Here is a 14,976-nt window from a genome sequence, read left to right as displayed (position 1 = left end):
CTGCATTCATTGTTCACCATCAGTGTTGATTATGTGAAGTTATGTTTTGAAAGGGCAGACTTTTTAGTTACAGTATCAATGCTCAAGTAAATCAAGTTTTGCAAAAAAAAAATCATGTCATTCTCTCAAAGGAATGTATAATATAAACAATGACCAATTGTTTAGGCACCAGGGCTGGAAAGGGTGCCCGGCAACTGGCATGCTTAATATTCGATGCGATCGTATCGCCACTTTGCAGTTTTTGTGACGACAGACGATCGGCGTATCTTTCCGGGGGCTGCATCACTCTTCCAATTCTCCAATTGTTTCTTCAAAACTTAACTCCCTCTCTCTTTCTTCAGACCTCGCAGCTCCACCTCCCTCTCTCTAACTATATCTATCCCACCCAACTCTCTCTCTCTCTCTCTCTCCTCTCTCTCTCTCTCTCTCTCTCTCTCTCTCTCTCTCTCTCTCTCTCTCTCTCTCTCTCTCTCTCTCCTCTCTCTCTCTCTCTCTCTCTCTCTCTCTCTCTCTCCCTCTCTCTCTCTCTATCTCTCTCTCTATCTCTCTCTCTCTCTCTCTCCCTTCTCCCTCTCCCCCCCTCTCTCTCTCTCTCTCCTAACTAATTAAAAAGTAGTCAAGGTTTTTGATCTTATATTCACTTTTGCTCAGTGCTCAGGTCATTCCTAACTTTGCACGAACAGTCAGCGTATTCCCTCGTCCCCACATTGCTATTTCTCGTGGGAAATCTGTGCGGAACGGTGCCAGACGGCGAGGTTAGAACGAAGGCGGCACGGTCGCCGTTGGCGCTCACCCCACCAACAAAGACTGCGCGGTGCCGTGCTCTATCGAGCTGGCTCTGGCGCGACCGTGCGTTATCCCTCCGGCCGCCGCCGCCGCCGCCGCCGCCGCTGCCGTCGTCGCCACCGCCGCTACCGCGCCGCCGCCGTCGCCGTCGTCGTCCGGCCTCCGTTCGATCGATACGGAGCCAGCGGCGGAGTCAAACACTGCGATCGACGACGCGGCGCGCCGAATTAAAAGCCTTGTGACAACCGCGTCGCTGATTACCCGAGAGTTATGAATAGATGGGGTGGCCGAGGCGCGGCGGACAGGGAGCCGCGGTAGGAGCCGTCGGGGTAGGGGATCGGGGAGAAGCGGAACAGGAGGGGCGAGATTGGACGAACGGAGAGGGAAGGTGGACTGGAGGGGAGAACTGAAGGGAAGAGAAGACGAACTGGAGGGATGAGGGCGGGCTTGGTCGGGGAAGGATGGCGGCTGAAAGGAAAATTGCAGACCAGAGGAGAGAAGGCGGACTGCCTGGACTGCGGAAGATGAAAACTCCCCTGTTATCCACTGAGCTCCCTTCTATCCCCTCTGCCATCCCTCCCTCTCCGGACAGTCCTCTGCAGCACGCGCCGGCCCCGCCCGCGCCGCGGCCCGACACGGCCCCGCACAGCGCACCGCCAATTCCGACTAACCAGCCTGATTGGGATGAATCGTGGCGATAATTCAATCACGGCGCACCCGGCGCACATGTCACAACCGCGGCGTGGGAGACGCTCTTGGCGCACATCTGCAGTGTGTGTGTGTGTGTGTGTGTGTGTGTGTGGGAGAGGGAGGGAAGAGGATGCATCGTGCGTAGGTAGGACTAGGAGCCTTGAAACAAGGAAGGTTAGGGCCTCTTCAACTAAGTATGATCTTCAAACCATAGATAAGGCAGCATTGAAGAAGCATAACAATCTGTTAAGATGTTACACTTTTTAGTTTTTTTTTTAGGTTATAGCCTAGGCATTTTGCTTTTCTCATTATTTTGGTTACTTCTTACTTGATTAGATATAACTTACTGTATCTATTATTAAATTGGTTGGATAAAAGGATGCAAACCAAAAGCATCGGGAAACTGTTCCAAGTAATCTAGTAACCACCGCTTATACAGGCTCTGTATATTGCAAGCAATTGATGGGGATATCTTTCACATAAAATGGTGTTGCAAATGCAGCGGAGCTTGAAAATGCACGTAGCTATGGAACCCGACCTTCAATGGCACTCCGCATATAAGGTTACGTGTGTTGGGATCTTCCGTGACGTGGTATCGTCACCTTCAGCGCCATATTTTGCCAACGACGGTCCCGGGGAGAGGTCAGGGACTGGGGCGTGTTTGTCCAGGTGTTAGGCACCACCGACTAGCCTGGGGATGGGAAGGCCCGAGGGAAATCAGACAGCGGCTCGGCCCGATCCAATCAGTCCGGTCCCCGCATCGCGCCGCGGACAAACACTGGATGGTAAAACATACTGTCACGGTGCAGGTACAGACTGGAAAACACCAAAGGGACTGGCAGGCCAATTACATATTAGCAGGTACGGTGCAACAACATGCAAACAAATGACAGTCCACGTAACAAACGCATAAGACTAGTTCAACAAGGTAAAAAAAAACTCATCGCCATGATTCCACAGGCTGAATAAGCGCCTCGGCTGGCGACAGCAGCTGCTCGGCGGCGTAAGATGGCCCTTAGCCCCCCCCCCCCTCTTCCCACGCTCCTTCCCCGACCTCGGCCAGATGGTCAGCCAACAACAGGCTGTGAACTGCGCAGGACGCGTGCCGCTTACCCCATGGCAATGCCTCTGAAAGCACGGACGGCCTCGGGATGAGCCAGAACAGGTGTAGGATGGGTCCGGTATAGGCCCGCCAGGGGCATTTTCCTTTCGGTTTCTTCACAGCAAGATTCTGTTTCACAATCGCCGTTTTCACGACGGGCTATCCGGCGAGTGCACCTTATTTGACCAAATCTGCACCTAATCTCTTTTACAGCAAATATCTTCATTTTATGAAATCATTTCAGTGTTTTAATCGATGATGCTCTCTGATAATATGACAAAGTAGGCATATACGCAATTGGTGCAACCCTACCTGATAGCTACTAAGAGACACACTGAACCTAATTTGACCAAATCTGCACCTAATCTGCACCAGATGTGCACCAAATGTGTACCAGATGGCCGTCGTGAAAACGGCTATTACCACTTACCCAGCGGCGCTAGCTCTGAGTTTGCTGGGTGTTGCCAAACCTCAGAAGAGATGGATTGATGTCATGTTTGAAGTCAGAGTGGCGTACAAGATGTAACTGACCAAGGCCAAGCGTAAGCTGCTAAGTCGGCCTAGGCAGCAGTCTGACGGAGCTACTGCAGATCGTGCCATCTACTCAGCACGGAGTGCATTCTGTCAACTGAGCCTGACGGAGCTGCAGCTGTCGGCACGGCACCCTATCTCCGGAGCGTGCGTCACAGCTCGTCTCGCAGTCCCCACGCCACTATTGCACGTGCGTCAGCCAAAGGGAATGCAATTACTCGAGCCGCGCCGTCGGGCAAGGGGAGGGTCCAACGGGATTCAGGGGAGACGAGAGCCCCCTCCTGTCCCGGCCCGGAGCGACCAGCGCACTTAATGAATATCAAACAGAGTTGACTTCATTGGCATCGCCGTGTGGTATTGAGCGACTGCGCATCTCCGGGGACAGTCGGCTGGTCCGATCCTATAGCCGGAAAGCCTAGTACTGCATAATGGCATGCCGGCATATTGTTACCCAGAAAAGCACTCCAGCACCTCAGCACTCCAGATGTCTGGTTAGACTGACCAAGGTGGCGGCTTTTAACATAAAGCATTGATGTGATTCTTCCGCATAAACGTGGTTTCTTAGCTCAATATTGTTGGCATATACCATCTACTCTATACGTTAGATAAAGCGCCTCTAAATTCTTTGAAGGTTGCGTTGCCTGCAATTCCGCGTGCGGGACAGATTCAAGTGCGCGCCACAAAGAGCACGCACCGCACGGTCGTCGCTCATCATTAGTTTCATCCTTTCAGTCGCCAGCTCGAGCCCGGCTACCCGGGCGGTATCGCCCATTCCAGCACGCCTTTGGCCTCAGACGCTCATCGGCTACACAATGGCATTTTTACTCGATCAAATTACGAGCCATCTCGCAAAAACAGCGCACCTGTCCCGTGCAACAGCGCAGGCCGCCGCGCCGGCGCTGGACACCCTTTGAGCGCCGCTAATGGGCCGGGCACGAGCTCAAAGGGAGCGTCTGCAACGACAAAACGGTGCAGCGCGCCGGCGACCGCGCGGCGCCCGGCGCCCGGCCCCCGGCCCGGAGGAATGTCGCCTTCCTCTCACGCTCTCCAGTCGAGAGTGAATGGTCCACCGATCCCTGCAGAGGGGACGCCGCGCTTCCCCGACAAATGGCCGGCGACGCTCTCTCGTCATTAGAGGCCCGAACACCGCCTGAATAAGGAATGGCACGGCGTGCAACATGTGCACCGCACCGGATTATTGCAGAGATTCTGGTCCAAAAAACATGGGAACCAGACGTTCAAAGTCGAGATTGCCTCTTATGTGGCGCAGGCTATTCAGCTTTTTTGTCATTGGGTATGAGACTGCATGGAGGGTGCAAGTCTCATTTGTAATCTGCATTTCGTTGGGTATATTCATGGTATATGGCGATATTCATGACATGTCTTTGACGAATCACCCATCCTCTCAGCGTGCCCCCAGTGGGCCTGATTTTAGCCCGTGACCCTATCCCACCCCTAATCCATCACGGTAACGTCTCCTCCAGCTGAATTCTCGCCCCCCGCTGGCCTCAACTCAAAAGCAACCATTTTTTAGCGAGAATGTGCTAATGGACGTCCACCTTCTGTTATCGAACGATCAACTTTGTATGCCTAATTGAAAGTAGCATGCAGGAGAAGCCAAAGATTGCAACACTTTTTGAAGTTACGAAGAAACTGAGGTAGCCTGTATTGTGTCTCCGGATCGTCTAAAATCTAGGGCATTTCGACGTTCACACAGCCTAATGAGGACTGCAATTAACCCCGAACTTTTTCCTACAGCAATCAAGCTCGCGAAAATCACGGAGTAAAGAATCTTTTGATCTGTTCTGCTGAATGATGACGGATTACATCACGTTTAATGTCAAAAGGTCTCCAAGTGTGTTTGCTGTGACCGCATGCATCATTGATATCTGAAATAGGAGATTGCTGGTGTTTCCCAAGGCAGCCCACGGTGACATCGAGTGCTTCAAGTGGAGGAGTAGCTGATAAGGCAGCTCAAGACTGCACATGACGAGTGATTGGGCCCGTCACTGCAACCAAAAGCTTGGCAATCGTACTATGCAAAAAGCATGTATGATAAGGGCACTTCGATGCGCATAGGTACAGTGCACTTGAGTTAGAATTGAAATAAAAAGTTAAGGAGGGTTGACCACCTACTTCTTTAGAAGTTCGAATGCTCCTCTGAGCGCTTGCTGAAGTTGCTTGAACTCTCCAACAGCAACTATTCGACAACTTGCAGTCTTTATGCAATTCAATTGATCATCATTAAGTGCATGTGTTGATCCAACTCGTGAATATCCGTAATTATCAGCATTGCGTCTGCTCTAGCAATCAGACCTGACTAAAAGGCCATCCACCTGCGGTCAATAATCCATCACCCTCGGTATTACTGGGCCTGGGACCATTCACTGGGCTCGAGCCCGGTCCGTCTGTCGGCTATTCAGCCAGGCGCAGAGGATGGTGGACTGAGCCGGGTCGGGTCAGACCGGGCCGGACCGGGCCGGACCGGGCCGGACCGGGCCAGCCGGTGACGGGCCGTGACGCCCCGTGGCCGTGCGCGTGACATCCGCCGTGACGGGCGTCACACGCACCGGCTCCGGCCGTGACGGCGGCTTTGTAGGCCGGCTCCGGCTGGCGCTGCCATCGACCGCCGGCTCAATAATGCAGCTCGCTGACCGCCGCGGCCGTAATCAAACACTGGAGCGGCCCGAGTCAGACGGATTACCACCCCACCCAACCCCTGAGGGATCACCGTCAGCTGCACTTCACCCAGTCAACTGACAGACTGCTGCTTCACCTCCCCTGATAGACTGCTGTTCTGGTCAGTCCAGGCAGTGGCGGATTTCAGCCCGCCTGTGACTGAAATCTGACGCACGACTGCGTGGTGTTGGCAGCAGGTATAGAGGCGAAATGGGCAACTTCAGAACTGCCGCGTGGCAGGCAACTGTTCTGTGCATGGGACAGGCAGCTTCTGACTGCACTATGACAGGCAGCCTCTGACTGTTTGCGACTATGACAGGCAGCAATTGACTGCGTGCGACTGTAACAAACAGCTGCCGTATATGTGTCGGCGCTGGCAACAGGTAGCTATTGATCGCGCCCGAGCTAGTAGCCACAGTCCGTGTCAGCCTATAGGCATAACCACTGCCTAGCGGTAGCGTGCATGCCTCAAACAGGCAAATAATAATATCAACCAATGAACCATGAAGTCACTGGCCTATGTTATCAAAACCTCACCGGCTGTCCACTCAGGTGGTCACAACTAGTAGTGGTCACCTAGGAGATAGACAATCCGCCCGCACCACTCGACTCGGGAAGCAATCTAGCCACTGGCTGTGTCCAGCCAGCTAAAGTGTTTTCCCACGTGGATAGCACTAGCAGCGTGGCAGTGGGCTCTCAATGCCGCATCGCATTTCTTGTCATGACAAAGAGTGGGACCTCAATGCGTTTAGACCTGCCTCTGCACAGACCGCACACATAGGAACCACGCAGCGCACTGCCCCGCCACCCCGTAGGACAAACACGCATTCGTCATTTACACACACAGTGGGGCGATTGTTCAGGGCGGTGTGTATATGTGGAAGACAAATAGGGATAGGTTAATGCCCTGGAAACTGCCCCGCGCTCCCCTTCTCCAGCAAACATTCCGGCAAACGGGTCTAACTCCCGACAGGTGGGGAGCGCCGTTACGATCATCGTATGTGTGCATGTATATATTGTTCAATATACCTTATATACATATGCAATGCATAAACGGTTGTTATTGTGTCTGGTGGGCAGCGCATGCAGTGCAGTGCATAATCTTAGGCTGTCAAGTGTCGTGTTGTGACCGTGAATCAAGTGTCGCTGAATCTGATTCCATAACAACAATAATTCCATGATTGTGCCTATTCCACTTCGTAACCAGCCTCAACCACTGTAATTCGATCATTTATAAAGAGGTGCTGCTTGCAGGGTTTAACATAGCTGCAGTCGGTTGCACGTCGCTGTGCATGCAACCCAACTTTTCAAACAAAATGCTTGAGAATCATCAAATAAACCCCAGGTCCATCAGCCGCATGTTTGGAGTTGGGCGATAGTGACAGACAGTAGGCCCTGCAGCGGTGTTTACCCTCGACTTCCCGCAGGACGATCAGCACTCGTATCAATCACCGATAACGCGCTGCAAATCTCGCCACTCGACGCCCAATTGCACACCGCACAGTGCACACTGCTCATCGCACCCGGCGATATCAGAGGGTATTCTATGGTTGTTCCCCAGGTCTGTGCAACTGCCGCAGACTGACGGGGCACAAGGTCCGAATGGCCTGATTGCGACACGGCAGTGTATTCACTCACAGAGTCATGGGGGAGCAAAGTGCAGCATTGTATGGCAGTGTAGTACGGCTAAGATTGTACGAATTGGTGCGTAAAATTGCGTGCATCACATTCCCGTCTACAAATTGTACAACATTTTGTCTCAGTAAAACGTCCATTTGTATATAGGGAAAAGCGCTGTTGTTTTATCCTGTCTGTTTTTTTTTATGTGTATGGTAAATGTGTAACCATCCACCTTTCGAAAGTCAAAACCTCAATTCATTCAGGGTAAACCTTCTTTGACAATCATCTCTTGCGATCGGCTAGACAGTGGTAGCCACGGGATAGAAGAGGATATGATTTCTGTGAGCCAGATAAAATTTTAAGAATTTTTGAAGAGAATATGTCGATGCCCTCTGATAAAATTGTCCTTGGGGTAACCCCCTAAAAGCGATGTTTAGTGGCTGGTCCCTCAAAATATGCACATCCGCCAGCCCCCTCCCCCCCCCCCCCCTGATGGTCGCCTGGAGCACCTTGTGCATTGATGGTCGACTCAGCGCTAGCTTTTCCTCAAGCTGCTTTCTCTGTCAATTGTCTCACCTACCCGAGCAATGCTCGATACGACTCAACTCGCACAGACGTCGTCACGCTGTCCCCTACCTTTTCAGTCGCAGTGGCGACCACAATCCCACTTTGTAGCGACGCGGGCCGGCAGCGGCGGGCCGCAGCCCTTTGTTGCCGGTGTTTGCGAGATCGTTACGCCAACTATTGGACAACTGTCGGCACCGATCATCGCGCCAAGTGCCGCTAATGGCACTCCGGCCCTCAGCGGGTGCACAGTGCACTCACCGGTTCCGAAATGTCCTTGGCCGGACACCGGGGACAGTTGGCGGGTACGGCTGCTCGCTGGAAAATCGATAGCTGTCGCTCATTGATCTGGTCGCAAAAGTAAAGGCCGCCGTCCACTGGTTAGGTGCGCAATTTCCGCGTAATCGTCCAGTGCCTAGAACGCCCTGAAAAGTTGAAGCATTTCAGGTCGTCAGGAGTCGTAAAGTGATCTTTAGTCGTGAGGCGCGTGATTCGGTGCCCAACAGCCGCCAAATAATCGGCTGACTGCGATTCATCGCGCATTCGGCGCTGAACCGCATTCGGCGCGCAGCCCATAGACTTCAATGTTAAATTCGGCGCGTACTAAACCAGTGGACGGCGGCCTTAAGCAGGGATTTGAAAACCGGTATGTTGCTGCTCAAATCATTATAGTGCACTCAAAGAAGAAAGTCACATGAAGTGGCAATGTTTCTATCAATTGTGGGCATTGTGTACATTGCCTAATCAACTTCGAGCGCAACACTTTTTTTATAAATTTAGTCCAAACCTTTTTATAATAGGGATTCACAAGGACAGAGCCAACGCTAAGCGAAGCTTGTTGCGGTGACCCTGCCCTCTACCCTCCGATCGCGCAATTCCGGTTCTATGGCAGAATTTAGAGTCCAAAGTTTTACGTGCGCACATAGCCGCGCACGGCCGGTCCCCTCACTGACTTCGCCTGGCTACGGCCTGCCACCAACCGCAACCATACCTGTCAGGAGGCCCATAAATGTCAAGCGCCCGTCGCGCTTCGAACCCGGACTGTTGTAACCGGGAACGCGTGCTCTCACCACGCGATAGTCCAACGCTCTACCAACTGAGCTACGGGACCGGCTAAACACTGTCAAAGCACATCTAGTAATTTCGCCGCAGCCATTTTCGTCTTCGCCCTGCCCCGCCTAGGCCTACCATTATGCTTGTGAGCATATACCCCAGACAATCGTCCGATTTATTCGAAAATCGACATTCTCCGAGATTCCATGTATCACGTCGTGTGTCCGTATGGCGCCGTTCACGGTCCACCAGCAGCAGCCCCCGGCCTAGAGTCTCCCTCGTCTCCGTCGCCACATTGCCTCGTCAGATCCGTCCGCTATCTCCCGTGTCTCCTCCGGCCCGTCTGTCTCCCCCTGTCTCCGTATGTCTCCGTTTGCGCTCCGCCAGTCACCCTCGGCTGACAGCGGCTCCCGCTCGCCGCCTGACTCGCTCTTGCCTCGTTGACTCCGGGATTTGACGCAGCCCCCGGCTCCCACGCCGGCGGCTATTCATATGATCCCCATAAATACACATAATCCACGGAGGGCGGCCACCGATGAATGTCTGATCGGGACCCGTCCCCGGCTCGTCAGCGCACGTGGCGACATCCAGTGGGTGTGCGACAAACTAACTTACTGCTTGTGCCACAGTGCATGTGAAAAAATCGGGAAACTGATATGGGCTAAGAGCTTATGAAATCGAAGTTGCATCCTTGTTTATGCAATGTAATGCAAAAAAGAGCAATAGGTAATGTCAACGGTCAACTAAGTTCCGCTACAGTTTTGTTGTAGGTGTTGGGAAGTATCAAGTATGGATTCCAATAGGGGCTGAAATTCGGGTCTTTCAGACGTCAGTCACACCATAGGGGAACAGAAACGTCTCCTCTCCTACTGTTAGGTCATATTTCCGACGTGTGCTGTACTGACTGGGAATTAACGCAACCAAAATCCCATGCAGTAGGCACCGGCATCTTGTGCCCCTTGCAAGCCAAACGAGATCTCTGCACCTCTAAAGCAACTCTTCCACAAGAGAAAGGTTAACAAAATAAAGAGACGTTGGTGAACTGAGGACTGCTCAAAGCTTTGGGTCGCGCCCCTGAAGACAGAAGACATCGGAGACATGGGACGGCGCAGCCCAAGCCGCAGTGGAAATATATAGGGTTAGCTGACGTCTGACAGGAGGCGCCAGTGGCAAGAGGACATCAGTGATGGGAGAGTGCTGGGCACGAGAGGAGCCCCTGTGCCTGTCCAATGGGACATAATGAAACGGAATGGCGATGAGCCATCATGGCGTTCCGTTTTTAGATCGATCTGCGGCTTGATGGTCGTTCAAACCGTTCCACCGCTGGGAAACCGAGCAAGAGTATTGCGGATGAAAGACTCTAGGGGTGCAGTCGGTAGCCAAGGAGGGGCCGGTCTCTATAAATTGCGTTTTCGTGTTTGCGTTCAGCTGGGAGTTGCTCGGTGAGGCAGGGGTTCAGAGTGAGCTTCTCTCTCCCAGGGGCGTTATTACCCCTGGACGCCCCGGCGTCCCCGGCCCCCCGGACGGACTGGAATTCCAGAGGCGGTCGGCGCGGGCTGGTCCCCCAGTGGCCCGCCGGCCCGGGTCAATACGACCCCGTGTCACGCCGCCCGGACACGCGGCGCCGCCACGTGCCGGCTCAGCGGCACGTGGCGCCGGCACGGGGACGCCGCCACGAGCGCGCCTAATGAGCCGGCCACAAAGGCGGTGGCAGCGCCCGCTTTGTCCCCTCGGCGAAGCGAGCAGCGCAGACAAGATTCGATCATGTTATCTGGGCGCGATGGGGCGGCGATTCGACCACCCCGGCCAGGGGATCGAACCGACCTTCCCGCCGGCTGGCTTCAAGTCCCACCGCCCTTCTCGCGTTGAGGTCCCGCCGTTTCCATTGAAATCGATAAATGCGTTAAAATGCGCCTAGGAGAACTTCTAATGTAAAGCGCAGGAGGTTTTCGGTTGCCATCCTTGTCGCTGTCTCCATCACGATCACCGTTTTGGTTCCCCGCTGTTTCCAGCTCGCTACCGAGCGCCTCCCGCTGTCCCGGTCCCTCCCCCTCCCCTCACCGCCTCCGGTACCCCACGGAGGGTCTCAGCTAGCTCTGCTCTCTCCTTGGATCTCGGCTGAGGGCGTGGCCCAGCCCGTCTGGACGATCGATCCTTCTCCGTCGGCCATGCTGCCAGAGAAAACTACCCTGCTCTACCGGAGTCTACTGGGATGAGATGTCAAGCTACCGGGCTGGCAGCTCTAAACCCGCTCCAATATAGGTACACGGTATCTTATCAGCAGTTCATTCACAGATTCGATTTATTCTCCGTCCTACGAATAAAGCTAGGTTCTAGCTTCAGTAATTGATTTTCAAAAGGACTAAAATTTAAGGACTAAAAGTACTTTAGCTCCCTATCAATATCAGTGGCTACTGCATTCAAAATAAAATGAGAAACAGATAATTATAAATCAGGTCCTTACTCCATTTTTATTATGCTGAATAATAAGAAAAATGCGCTGGCGACGGAGCTATATCGGAAGCTTTATCGCCCCAATTTCAAATGTGACAGACTTATAGTGGTACGTAATGCGGGGGATACCCTCGGTACACCTACCGGGCACCATCTTATCTACCTTCATGTCTTTGAAGCTCTTATCCATCCTCTGTGACATAACAAGGCTATAGTGGCAATGACAGCAGCATTGATAACGTAAACATTGAATAACATTATCAAAGTTTTCCTTAGTTCATTTTTTGTTTTGCGTCGCGGATACCTACACAGTACACATGTATACGGATAAGTGAAATTTTGACTTTATTATCATTTTCGTCAAATTAAATCCACAATCCACTGTATTAAAGGTTTAATATAATTTGCCATCGACGGTAAGTACCTACTACTTACAATCTGATAATGATAGCAGAGATAGGTCATCGAACTGTTTTTAGGACACCATTCGCCATCCTTTGTGATATAGAGAGCACATTGCACACTGCACTGTGCAATGTGCATGTGGCCCGCGCTGATCCGGTGACAATCCAGGCCGCCATCAGCTGAGATCGTCCAGCGGTTTCAGAACAGTCTGCACCAGGCTGCGGCGATGTCGTCTGTTCGCGGACGGTGAACCGGCTAATTCCGTGTCCGAAGACCCGCAATCACGTCGGCAATTGATTGAGTCCGACGTTTGTACGTTTTCCCGCCGGCACCACGCTGGCTAGGGTGGTAAGTGTACGCCACAGCCAGACTGCGACAGAGACAGGTGGACTGTGACAGACAAACTGTGACAGGTGACAGACGGACTGTGAAAGACAGACGGACTATGACAAATGAACTGTGACAGTCCAGCTGTGACAGGGAGTCACGGGTGCGTATTATTTAGGACAGGGTTCATAATGTCCAGGGCACGATGTGTCCCACAGGGATAGACTGACAAATGTCAGACAAACTGTGTCAGAGGTCATAAGGCTGTGGCAGGTGACAGACGGACTGTGACACTGCAGCAAGTGACAGACGGACTGCTACAGGTGACAGACGGATTGTGAGTTGTGACAGGGAATAGACGGACTGTGACAGACTGGCTGTGGCAGTGGACAGATGGACTGTGACAAACGAACTGTGACAGATGGGTGGACTGTGATAGGCAGACTGTGAGAGGGAGCTTATTCGGTAATGTGTGCTCTATCCATTTCCGATCTTTTGGTTTTTTATCTATTCATGGCACATTGGGGTGCGCTGTGCACCATCCAGTTTCCATTCCCGTTCCATTCGTGGGCAGTGCGTACTAACCTCTATTATTCAGCTGTCTAAATGTTCCATCCATTCCTATTCTATCCATACTTGGTTCGTATGTGTGCCCTGTTCCTTCCTCATCCATTTCTGGATCGTCCGTGTGTGCTCCATCACCCGCGTTCCTGCTCCGTCTGTGTCTTTCCGGCCAGGCTGCCAGCCGAGGCAGGACCCCCGCCGACGTCCCTCGGCAGACCGCGGGCCGGGTCGGACGTCACATCTAGCGCATTTCCTGCCGGCTGATTGCACCCCTCCTCCCTCCACTAATGTCAGATCGATGCAATCGTGCACGTGTCGTCCACATTGTCCCCGGGGTGCGGGGACCGGGGGCCGTCTCGGAGGCCGACCGGCCGCTGTGTTTGCGCATCTATTTGGCTGCTATTGGGGTGGTTGGCCGTCGTGCCGCACGTGCCGTCATAGGGGACCGCCGGCGCCGGCGGCGGCGCGCCAGCCGCATTAAAACGGGCACCGGTCGCCATGGTAACGACGCAGAGCGACCGGACGATGCTCGGTGGTGCGGGCACAAGTGGCCACGCTCAACATCTGGCTAACGACTTGGGATCGCCACGGGGGCACCTAGGAGGGAGCTGGCGGCCCCGCTGGATGGCCGGGCGCAGCGGGGAGCGGCGCGAATAGCCCTCAGGGGTGTCCTCATCCGCCGGCACGGAGGGCAGCGCGCTGATGGCGGCAGGGCTGCCGGTACAGACGCGTAATGCACTGTCACCGCGTGTGTTACGGGATAGGTGAGCTATCAGCCCAACACTGGGTGCTAACTGCTATAGTTCGTTTTTCTTAAGTTTGCCCCTCACTGTAAACGTCTCTTTGAACACAGCACGAGAATTGCTAGCTGAATTACTGAGAAAACTGGTTAGCGCACATTGTATTGCAGATATGAATAATATTTTCAAAAATAATTTTTGAACACCGACGATCGCTATTATGTTAAGCGCCGTGCAATTTATTTATTAGTTCAGACAAAATTCCTGAGAAGTCGTCTATCCCTGTGGGGCTGTAGGTATGGGCAAATACGAGCTACGAGTCTGTGAAATAGTAAATAAATTTGATGAAATTGATTGTCTGTGAAATCTTGTCAAATCAGTGTGCGCCAACCAGCTTTCTCAGTAATTCAGCTAGCAATTCTCGTGCTATGTTCAAAAAGACGTTTACAGTGAGGGGCAAACTTTTAAAAAACGCACTATAGCTGATAATCACATGGCCCAGCCCATACAGTTGTAGTCATTGTGTGCAGTCTTCAGAAAGATAACGGTGCTTCCTGCCGTCTCTTATCGGCGAAGTAAAGCCGAATTAATCTGCACACTGATATCTGCACAGCATCTGCCTGCTGGGGTCTCAAGTACAGACCGATCACCGACACCCCCCGAACACGGTCTGCAATGTTCTATCAGACCGATAACCCGCCTGCTAGGTCAACAGCTGCTGGGGTTTACAGAACTATACCCCTCGTCTGTTCCGAGTCTTCGAACCGATGCCCTCCTCCGTCTGCCCGCGTCTCCGGGTCTCCCCACTCCGTCGGCCGGTGGCCACGGCCGTCGCCGCCGTCCGGTAGCCGATTTATACAGTAATCAGTAGATGGCCGCCGGCCTCCCTTGGGTCCATTAGTGCTGAGGGAGTGCCGCTCCCTCCGAGAGCCCCTGCCGACCGCCGCGTGCCCGAGTAGTTATACCCAGGCTGAGTCACGACTCTGAGCCTGAGTCGGCGAGGCGGAGGCGCATAAGGCGACTGGTGTTGTAAATACTAGCCCGAGTCGACGCCAGAGGCATAGTCCCCAGTACCTACTGTAATATCACGCATGGCCCCCAGTATGGCAATAACACGCTTAGTCCCCAGCGGTGTTGTATCACGGCATACCTCCATTTGTGTTATATGGCAGGCTGAGCCAACGCTGCAGGTAGCACAGCCCTCAGTAGCGTCATGTCTATAGTCAGCCGTCAGCTTGATCAACCTGTTGTCGCATGAAAGATCGCACAGTCTCCACTGGTTCCGTCCAAAAGTGTCCACTGCTTCTGTCATCTGCAGTAACAATAACTATGGAAGACTGAGCCTGTGGTCCGTGAAATATTCACTGAGTCGCATAACTTTTATCGCGTCACGGTAGCTGCAAGTTCTGACTATATGTCTCCCTGTGTGCTTGCGTGTATGTACAGTCGTCTGCAGAATGA

The sequence above is a fragment of the Amphibalanus amphitrite genome, unplaced genomic scaffold (assembly GCF_019059575.1).
Source record: "Amphibalanus amphitrite isolate SeventyFive unplaced genomic scaffold, NRLGWU_Aamphi_draft 001391F_arrow, whole genome shotgun sequence".
NCBI classification, from domain to species: domain Eukaryota; kingdom Metazoa; phylum Arthropoda; class Thecostraca; order Balanomorpha; family Balanidae; genus Amphibalanus; species Amphibalanus amphitrite.
This window is presented reverse-complemented; position numbering follows the sequence as displayed.